The following is an 11,035-nucleotide window of genomic DNA, read 5'->3' as shown; positions in this document are numbered from 1 at the left end:
GACTCCAATGTCATATTCCCAAAAGACATAGTCATGACATCATTCCTGCAATTGATAATTGCGTTTGAAGTAGAAAGGAATGGGCGACCAAGAATGACGGGAATCTGAGTGCTCATGTTATTGATGGGTTCGGTGTCCAGGATGATAAAACCTACAGGGTAGTAAAATCTATCAACTTGGACCAACACATCCTCAATTATCCCTCTTGGTACACGAACAGAGTGATCAGTAAGTTGTAGTGTGGTTAGGGTGGGTTTTAATTCCCCAAACCTAACTGTCTGTATACCGAGTAGGGAATCAAATTAACGCTTGCTCCTAAGTCAAGAAGTGTATGATCAATTCGATGGTCCCCGATTATACATGATATGATTGGGCTACCGGGATCTTTGAATTTCTGTGGCACGTCTTACTTTAAGATGGCACTCACTTTCTCGGTCAAGGAGATCTTCTTTTGAATATTCTACCATCGTCTGGTCGTGCATAAGTCTTTCAGGAATTTGGTATATGAAGGTATCTGTTTTACGACATCAAGTAGAGGAATGTTGACCTTCACTTGTTTCAACACCTCTAGGATATCCTAAGAGTTAGAGAGAGGTTTTGGTGTGACCAACCGTTGGAAAAATGGAGCAACTGGCTTTTCTAGAAGTTCCGGTTCTAATTTTTGTGGGGCATCACTAGGTCCATCATTGTTGTCCTCTTCTGGTTCTTGAGGCTTTTCGGGCCTAACCGGAAGGGTTTTATCAATGATCTTCCCACTCCTAAGAGTGGTGATAGCTTAGCGTGCTCCATTTGATTTGAAGAGCTAGGGTCACTTATTTCATATTAGGGTTTGGGATTGGGGAGAGGTTGAGCAAGAAGCATCCCTGTCCCTCCACTTGTTAATTGTGACTCTATCCTTTGAATAGACGACGCAAGCGTTCCTAATGCTGTGTGGACATCATGAAACGCTTGTGTCGAATTTTGATTAAGTAGCTCTTGTTCTCGAATATGTTTTTGAACTGGATCCTCTTGAGGTTTCCCTTGATTTGGAATTTGAATGAAGAAACCTTGAGGGGTAGCAGTTTATCCATTTCTCCAACTAAAGTTTGGATGATTTTTCTAACCAGGATTGTACGTATTAGAGGTCGGTCCATTGAAAGGTCTTTGATAAATATTTACAGCATTGGATTGTTCATTCAACACTTTTCGAAAGGCAGGTATTGTAGGACAATTTTCAGTTGTGTGAATGTTGTAATCACAGATGCCGCAAACACTTTCATTAACCTTATCCTTCTTTCCTTCCATGGCCTCAAATTTTCTTATAAGCATAGTCACTTTATACTTGAGATCATCCTCTTCTTTCAAGAGATACAATCCACCTTTCTCCTTAGATTGAGTCGGCCTAGACGTGGTGTTCGATTTTGGGTAATAATCCCATGATTGTATTTTTTCAGCAAGACTATCCAAGTAATCCCATACCTCATCGACATTTTTATTAATGAATTCTCCATTATACATTGTCTCGACCATTTGGAGCATGGAAGATGTCAGTTCATCGTAGAAAAAATTTGTAATGCGCCACGTTTCAAAACCGTGTTGTGGGCATGAACTGACCAAATCCTTGAACCTTTCCCAACATTGGTAAAATGTTTCATCCTCCTTTTGGGTGAAGTTCATGATTGCTTTTCTAAGGGTAATTGTTTTATGATGTGGAAAATTTTTCTTTATAAATTCCCTCTACATATCATTCCATGTGCCAATGGATTTAGGATGCAGTGAATGTAAACACGGCTTAGTCTTCTCCTTCAAGAAAAAAGGAAAGAGTTTCAGCCTGACTGTGTCCTCAGACACATTTTGAAAATATAAAGTAGCTATGATCTCATTAAACTCTTTCAAATGTAGATATGGTTCTTTAGATTCATGCCCATGGAACTTAGGAAGGAGTTGGATAACCCCTGGCTTGATGTCCATATGTCATGTATTTTTAGAAAAAATCATGCATGAGGGCGTACTCACCCCCGCTGGTTGTAAATAATCTCGTAAAGTACAAGGCGGGGGTGCTTGATGCACCTCATTCTCATCCTGAATGTCCTTTACCCTAGGTTGGGGTAGAAGAGGTTGGTTTTCAGCCATCACTTCAATTAACTCAGGGAATTTTGAGTGGTTTCTAGTCCTACGATGGATAGTCAACCCCTCAACCAATCCTCATTCAGTAAAGAGACGTCGAGTGTTGTCACGGGCCCACTTGGGCATGAAACACTCGCAGCCCTCAATCAAATTCGAAACCTATTCCTAAGAAAGGAAAAGAAAATCTAGAAAGAAAGAGAGGGTTGGAAAGAAGTTACCAAATTGGAGTCCCTAAGTTAAAAACCTGTAAAAGAAAACAAAACAAGTCAGTTTCTAAAGAGAATGTCTAAAATTAGAAAATCCTTAAAAAGAAATATAGAAGTAAACTAGTTTCTAAAAGAAGAAATTCCTAAAAGAAAGTGGAAATTTCTAAAATAAATTAGAAAGTCCTAAACTAGAAAGTAAGTTACTAAAAGAGATCTGAAAAATAGAAAGTAGAAAAAGAGCTTACCGAATTAGAAATTTCTATCTTAAAAGCCTATAAAATAGGAAGGTTAGTTTCTAAACAAAAAGTCTATAAGTAGAAAATTTCTTTTTAAAAAAATTAACAAACAAAGTTAGATTCTAAAAGAGTTAGATTTAGAAACTTGCTAAAAAAATAAATCCTAATTTAGAAATAGCAAGGAAGAAATTAAGAAAGAAATTACCAATTTAGAAACCTATCTCAGAATCCTACAAAATGGAAAAAATAAGTTAGTTTCTAAAAATCAGGAAAAAAAATAAAAAATCTAAGGTTAGAAAAATCTTAATCTTAAACTAATCTCAAAACTAATTAATTTCAAAAAGCGTAACCATCAGTCCCCGGCAACGGCGCCAAAAACTTGTTCACTCCCCAAGTATAGGGTTGTGATGTAGTAATAAACTCGGTGAGATCGAGGTCGAATCCCAAGGGACTGAAACCTGTACGTAATCTGAAACTAACTAGAATTAGAACTAGAATGAGATGAAATCTAAATCGAGTGTAATTTGAGGAATAATGATGAAATAATTATCTAAAACTTAAACAATTCAGGGAAAGGAACTAGGGATTCAGAGGATCCACTTGTAGAGATCAGGGAGATCTTATGCCTGTTTCAAGAACTCAACTGGACTTAGAGTCCCATCTTCATGAAAATCAAGACTGAACTTCCTTTGATATAGTTTTAAGAGATGAAAGGTATATGAATTAGAATGGATTCCATCACCAAATCATGCCCATGAGACAGAGTAAACAACAGAATTAAACTAATTACTAATCAATCAACAATGTATGAAGGTTAAGAAGGGTACTGTCATCCAACCATGCTCAGGAGACGATGGTGAACAATAGGACTTCCTGACGTCACAAACATAAAAAAGGAAAGGAACACGCTCAAAACCATTGCAGACCCATTATAATTTCAGTCACAACAGACCATTAAAGACTAAAAACATTCCCTTAATAATCAAACTAAAATCAAATTCAGTTCATAAATTTAAATTAAATTAAAAGCATAAAATAGAGTCTCCCATCTCGCTACAAGCTTCACCTCTTAGCCCTAGCTAAGAGGTTTAGCCACTCATAGACATGATTAGGCTAAACATCTTTAAAAGAAAACAATTAAAACTAAAGAAAACAGGGAAGAAACGGAACCAGCCGGCCGAAACTCTCTCTCTCCTTCTTGCTCTTCTTGGCGTCCCACGTCTCCAGCTCAGATCCTCTCTCTTCTTCCTGTGGGTCAGCCTCCCTTGCCTTGGTGATTCTGGAGCATCAAATCCATGCATTTAGCACCTTTTTTCAGTCCAAGCTCGTAAATACACCTTGCATCACAAACACGATTAAATTGAGCCGTTAAACAATACCATGTTCGTAAATCCATGTAATAAATGGGGTCTAATATGCAATATTTGACCCTCAATAGTGGGCCATTCATTCCATGAATAAAAAAGAAGTCAGTTTTTGAGGGGTCTGAGTTGCATTGTGCAGCATTTAAATCAGGAAATTCAAAACCTCCTCGGTTTGAGTTGATCGGACCCGGCTCGGGCCAAGTTGAGTCAAGTCTATCTCTTATTGCTATAGTATTTTTCGATTTCTTATTTTTCTGTAATTTTCTTTTTCTAAAGTAGGTTTTAGTTTATACTGGAGAGTTAGAGTGTTTCATGCCCAAGTGGGTAAGTAACAACACTCTACGTCTCTTAAGTGAAGGAGGATTAGTCGAAGGTATGCTTATCCATCACCGGATTAGACACACCTTGAGATCCGCTGCGTTAACAAAAAGTATGGCTGCAAATCAACCTCACCATCCCGCTAAAGAGCTAGAAGACGAGAATGATGTACATAATGCTCCTCCACTTAGAACTTTACATGATTACTTACAACCAAATAGGGCGAGTACAGCTTCTTGCATGGTGTTTTCATACACTGCAAGAAACATGGATTTCAAGACACGAGTGATCCAACTACTCTCAAAGTTTCATGGACTTGACTCTAAAAGTCTATATCTACATCTCAAGGAATTTGATGAGATTGAACCAATCCTACAACTTATCAACATTTATCTTTGAAGGATAAATCTAAGTCTTAGCTACACTCCTTGAGGTCGAGATCTATTGGGACATGCACTGAGATGACCTGGGAGTTCCTTAAAAAGTTTTTCCCGATTCATAATACCAATACTGTGAGGAGGGGGATCATGAATTTTTCTCAGAAAGAGGAAGAGACCTTCTTCCAATGCTGGGAGAGGTTCAAGGATATTTTGAATTCATGCCCGCATCATGGATACGAACCTTAGTGGGTAATTAGCTTTTTCTACGATAGACCGACTTCACCCATGCACCAATTTGTAAAATTGATGTTCAATGGAGAATTCATGAACAACGATTATACGTGGTATTATTTCGATATACATGCTGAAAATGAGCAATCATGGGATACCTCATTTAAGCCCACTAATTCCAGGCCAACTCATTCTAGAGAGAAGGGAGGAATGTATGTCTTAAGGGATGAAGTTGATGTGAATGATAGGGTGGCCAATCTCATAAGAAAAGTTGAGGCCATGAAACTAAAGAAAGTAAAAATGATCAAACCCTTCGAAATCATTGAAATTATTTATGGTATTTGTGCTACTAACATATACTTGACGCATGATTGTCCTACAATTCCTGCATTCCAAGAGTTATTTACACGAGAAATCTAATGTCGTGAATAATTATCAAAGGTCATTCAGCTCCCCCATCTCAAACATGTATAATCCCAGTTGGAGGAACTATCCAAACTTTAGTTGGAGGAATGGGACACCATTAATATAGAAAGAAATTCTCAAGGAGCTTTTCCAACAAATTTCAATCCATTAAATCAGAAAAGACCCCAAGAGGATACAGTTAAGAAATTCATTCAAAACCAAGAGAAATTCAACCAAAATATGTTACAAGCATTCCAGGATATCAAAACATCATTGAGAGTGTTCGCATCGTTTATCCAAAGAATTAAGTCACAACTAGCTGTTAGAAAGAAATGGACTCTTCCAACCCAACCTCTACCTAACCCCAAACAATAATATGAATTAAGTCACCAAAGCTCTTTGAACCACCATATGGAGAGTCTATCACCACTCATATAAGTGATAAGATAATTGATAAAAATATCCTGAATAAGGCTAAGAAGCCAAAGGATTCAGAAGAATCTGAGAGGAATGATGGACCTAGACATGTTACGCATGAGAAAGAACTAGAAAAAGAGTATAAGTTGTTTGCTCCATTCCCTCAAAGGTTGATTTCACCAAAACCTCTGTCTAACACTCAGGATGTCTTGGAGGTGCTTAAATAGGTGAATATCAATATTCCTATATTGGATGCTATAAAACAAATCCCATCATATGCCAAGTTTCTGAAAGATCTCTCTACGGCTATGAGACGAAAAAACATTTAAAAGAAATATTTTATGACAGAAAAAGTGATTGCCATCCTCAAGCGAGATGTGCCACAAAAATATAAAGATCCTGGTAGCCCAACCATCTCTTGTGTGATTGGGAATTATCGGATAGAGCATGCACTACTTATCTTGGGGGCGAGTGTAAATATGATTTCATTCTCGGTTTATGACCAACTTGCCCATTGTGAATTAAAACCCACTAGGACCACACTTCAACTTGTTGATCATTCAATTCATATACCGAGGGAAATGATAAAGGATGTGTTAGTCCAAGTCAATAAATCCTACTATCCAGTAGATTTTATTGTTTTGGATACTCAATCCATCATTGATATGAGTGCTCAAATTCCCGTCATCCTTGGTCAGCCATTCCTAGCAACATCAAATTCCATCATTATTTGTAGGAATGGGAACATGAAATTAAATTTCAAAAACATGACATTAGAGGTGAATATATTTGATATGTGCAAATAACCCAAGGATGTTGATGATGCCCACGAAGTAAACTTGATTGACTCATTCATAAAAGATAAATCATTTTTAACTCAATACTCTAATACTCTAGAGACATGCTTGGCCGACTCCTCTGATTTAGATGATGATATGATTAGAGAGATGGATGCCTTGCTAACACTATACTAGTACTTGAAACTAACCGGTCAAGGCCGAAATTTAAAAAACTGCCCCAAACCAATATAAAGTCTCTGTCATCTAGTGTCAAGGCATCGAAGCTTAACTTAAAACCATTACCCACTGATCTTAAATATGTTTACTTGGGTCAAGATGAAACATATCTGATGATGATTTCTTCCCACTTAGATAAGGAACAACAGAGTATGCTTATTTTTACTCTCATGGAACACAAAGGAGCCCTTGGGTGGAGGAATCAAACCTTTGAGTTGTAGTCATCGCATTCACATCAATGATAATGTGAAATCATCTAGACAACAATAACGCCAGTCAAATCCAAACATGAAAGAGATGGTTAAAATCGAGGCATTAAAGTTGTTGGATGTGGGTATCATATACCTTATATCTGATAGCCAATGGGTGAGTCCAATTCAAGTGGTAACCAAGAATTCCAGGATCACCATCGTAGCCAATACGGAAAATGAATTTGTGCCAACTAGAATCATTACTAGTTAGAGAACGTGCATTGACATCGAAATTGAATATTGTCATAAGGAAAGACCACTTCACTTTACCCTTTCTTGATCAGATTTTAGAAAGGTTATCGAGTCATTCCTATTACTGTTTTATGGATGGATATTCAGGCTATAACCAAATAGAGATAGCCCTTGAACACCAAGAGAAGACCACATTTACATGTCCTTTTGGCACTTTCTCATATCAAAGGATGTCATTTGGACTATGTAATGCTCCAACCACTTTTCAACGATGCATATTGAGTATTTTCTCTGACATTGTGGGAAATTCTTAGAGGTTTTCATGGACAATTTCATTATTTTTGGTATATCTTTTAACGAATGCCTTAACAATCTCAAACTTATGCTGAATTGAGAAAAATATCATTTCATGGTTCAAAAGGGAATAGTCCTTAGATATATTATATCATCCAATGAAATTGAGGTAGACAAAGCTAAAATCGATTTAATCTCTAACCTACCTCCACCCACGAGCATACGTGAGGTGCGATCTTTCTTACGATATGCAAACTTTTATCAAAGGTTCATAAAGGACTTTAGTCTTATCTTTCATCCTTTGTACAATCTTCTTCAAAAGGATACTTTCTTTAAGTGGAGCAAGGAATGCCAAAAAGCTTTCACTAAGCTTAAGGGCATGTTGACTAGTGCTCTCATTATGTCATCACCTAATTGGAGTCTTCATTTTAAAATTATGTGTGATGCGAGTGATTATGCTATTGGGGTGGTGTTAGGCTAGAGGAAAGAGAAGAGGCCTTACGTTATTTACTAAGTGAGTATAACTCTAAACTCTGCCCAAGTGAAATATTCCACTATGGAGAAGGAACTCCTAACCGTAGTGTTTTCTTTAGACAAGTTTAGGTCCTACTTGATAAGATCCAAGATCATAGTATTCACTGACCATGCAATGTTGAAGTTCCATCTTTCTAAGAAGGATGTTAAACCCCATTTGTTAAGATGGATCCTTCTTCTCCTAGTGGTCGACATTGAAATACACGATATGAACGGAGTAAAAAACATAGTGGTTGATTATCTCTCTCAGCATGTTTTATTAGATTCCATATGGACAACTCACATTAATGACATGTTCCCTAATAAAAAAACTCTTTAAAGTTTCTCAATTACCTTAGTATGCTGATATCACTAATTACCTTGCCACAAGTATCATGCCTATTTATTGGACTGCGTAAGATAAAAAGAAAATTTTTACTGAGGTATGCAAGTTCTTCTAGGATGATCCATATTTGTTCAAATATTGCTCAGATAAAATTATTAGGAAATGTGTTCCTCATAATGAATATCATAGTTTCATCTCCTTTTCTCATTCTCACGCATGTGGTTGCCACTTCTTAGTTAAGAAGACCACATCAAAAATTTTGCAGTGTGTCTTTTACTGGCCCACTATGTTCAAGGATACACACAAATTTTGTAAAGTGTGTGAGCGTTGTCAGAGATTAAGAGAATTTTTCCGTAGAAATATGATGTCATTAAACCTCATTCTCATCATTGAACCATTTGATTGTTGGGGCATCGATTTCATGGAACCATTCCCCCAATCTTTTGGAAAAATCTATATTTTACTCGCTATAGTTATGTCTCTAAATGGGTCGAGGCAATTCCATGCTGGAATAATGATCATCGCACGGTCATTAAGTTCTTAAAAGAAAATATCTTGTCTTGGTTAGAAATCCCTCGAATCATAATAAGTGATGGAGGAACTCACTTTTACAATAGACCATTCAAAGCTTTAATGAAGAAATATGGTATTTCTCATAAAGTGAGAACCCCTTATCATCCTTAGACAAGCAGTCAAGATGAAATTTTAAATAGGAAAATAAATAAAATTTTAGAGAAAATGGTTAACCTAGAACAGCAGGATTGGTCACTTCGATTAACTGATGCATTATGGGCTTATCATATGGCATACAAGACCTCTATTGGAATGTCTCCCATTAGACTTGTCGATGGGAAGGCTTACCACTTGCTAGTGGAGTTAGAACATAAAGCGTATTGGGCGATAAAGAATTTTAATTTCAATCTAGACAATGTCAACTCACTATGCAAATTACAATTGAATAAACTTAAAGAAATTCGAAATGATGCACATGAGAATTCTAGAATTTACAAGGACAAAATGAATGTGTTCCATGATAGAACATTCTTGGAAATTTTTTGAGCCAAATTAAAAAGTCCTTTTATATAATTTTAGGCTTCGCCTTTTTTTTTTGTAATAAAATGAGATCTCATTAGACCAACCCCTTTAAAGTCAAAATGGTTTATCCTCATGGGGTCGTCGAGATAGAAAACCCAATAAATGGTAACATTTTCAAAGTGAACGGTCATCATCTCAAGCCTTTCATTAAGAAATTTAATTCAAAGGATATGTCTATCCCTCTGATTGATCTTGTCTATCAAGATTGACCTTCTAGTTTAATGAAGGCTCACTCATTTATTACTTTCTTAGGATTAGGATTTTTATTTTTATTATTTTTTTTTGTTTGGTACTAATCCTTTTAGATATTGAAGACTTCATACCATCTCATTGATCTTTCTCAAGTACTATCTTTTTTACTCACTCCTCTTTTTTGTCTCATGTTATAATGCATTGCATATCTTTTACATTGAGGACAATTTAGATTTTAGGTTGAGGGTGAGATTAGGTGAACTAATCAGTATTTTCTGAGTACTTTAGTAAAATTTTCAGTTTCAAAACTCTTTTTAAAGATTGATATTCTGTTTAATTGAATACATTTAAGTATTAAGATTGGATATAGAATAACTTTTAAAAATCTAAAGTCTAGTTAATTAGTAGATTTTTAAATAAATCTCTCTTACTAAATTGATTAATAGAAAATTTAAACATCAATTGAGTCTAGCTCACAATTCACATCTAACTCATATTTTATGAAGTTTACTTAAACTCCTAATTTTAGCATGATGATTACTTAAAAGTATTAGGAATTAAGTCTGGAGATCATTATCTACCTTAAGTACAAAAAGAAGAAGAAAACAATCAACTAAAAATAGTAAAATCGAAAATGGCTACCTATTATTGGATTTTAATGAGAAATCAATGAAAAAGAATGAAAATAATGAAAATAAGTCTGAAAGACATCAATATAAAATTGAAAAGCTGAAAAATAAGTGAAAAAGGAGATAGGTTCGGAATCAGTAACTTGTGGTGATCTATCCACTTTGAAGTGATGATTATGGTTAATGTTATAGAGAGAAGGCTAACTCTTACAGATTATAAATTGAATTTCACTAAGCACACTAGGAACCTAATGTTTAAATGCATTTTATTTATTCAATTATTGAAAGGGAACTTAGTTCATTTGTTTACTAGTGATATTATATTCTATATTATCAATGCTTCATTCTTATATCTTTGATTTTTACTCGTATGTTTAGTATTGCATAAAATGTTATTTTTTGAGAAAGGTTTGAAATTTAGATTTTTGGAAGATTAGTTTTCCCATGTTTTACTCGGGACTAGCAAAATATTGGTTGAGGAGTGAAATATTATATATTTTCCCCTTATTATGCATTGGTTTTATTAACATGGATGTGCTTACTTGATCTAATTACACATGATTCCTCTTACAGGGTGATTTTGAGAGCTAAGGAGAAAAGGATGCTTAAAGCATTGATTTAATGCTCAAAGAATTACCAAGTGACGAATTGGATCTATGGAGGTCAAGATTGAATAATTCAATATTTCAAGATCGAAGAAAATCAAGTGAAGAAGAAAGAATATTGAGGAATCAAAGTGCAGAAATCGACCCTTCGATGACATTAATGACACCTTCGATGCCATCGAAGCCACTTTGATCCCATCGTAAAAATTCAGAAAATTTGATTTTGTTGCTATACATAT

General features: G+C 35.5%; 2 non-coding genes across 2 annotated transcripts; one reads left to right on the top strand and one right to left on the bottom strand.

Annotated features, from left to right (window-relative positions):
• Positions 1 to 1,567: 1,567 nt before the first annotated feature.
• On the top strand, positions 1,568 to 1,674 carry LOC131235801 (small nucleolar RNA R71). The gene has a single exon (XR_009166322.1). It is a non-coding gene; the product is annotated as a small nucleolar RNA R71 (small nucleolar RNA).
• Positions 1,675 to 4,739: 3,065 nt separating this feature from the next.
• On the bottom strand, positions 4,740 to 4,846 carry LOC131235759 (small nucleolar RNA R71). Its single transcript, XR_009166281.1, has one exon. It is a non-coding gene; the product is annotated as a small nucleolar RNA R71 (small nucleolar RNA).
• Positions 4,847 to 11,035: the final 6,189 nt, after the last annotated feature.

The sequence above is a fragment of the Magnolia sinica genome, chromosome 19 (assembly GCF_029962835.1).
Source record: "Magnolia sinica isolate HGM2019 chromosome 19, MsV1, whole genome shotgun sequence".
NCBI classification, from domain to species: domain Eukaryota; kingdom Viridiplantae; phylum Streptophyta; class Magnoliopsida; order Magnoliales; family Magnoliaceae; genus Magnolia; species Magnolia sinica.
Note: the sequence above shows the minus strand (reverse complement) of the source record. Positions and strands in the feature narration are given on the sequence as shown.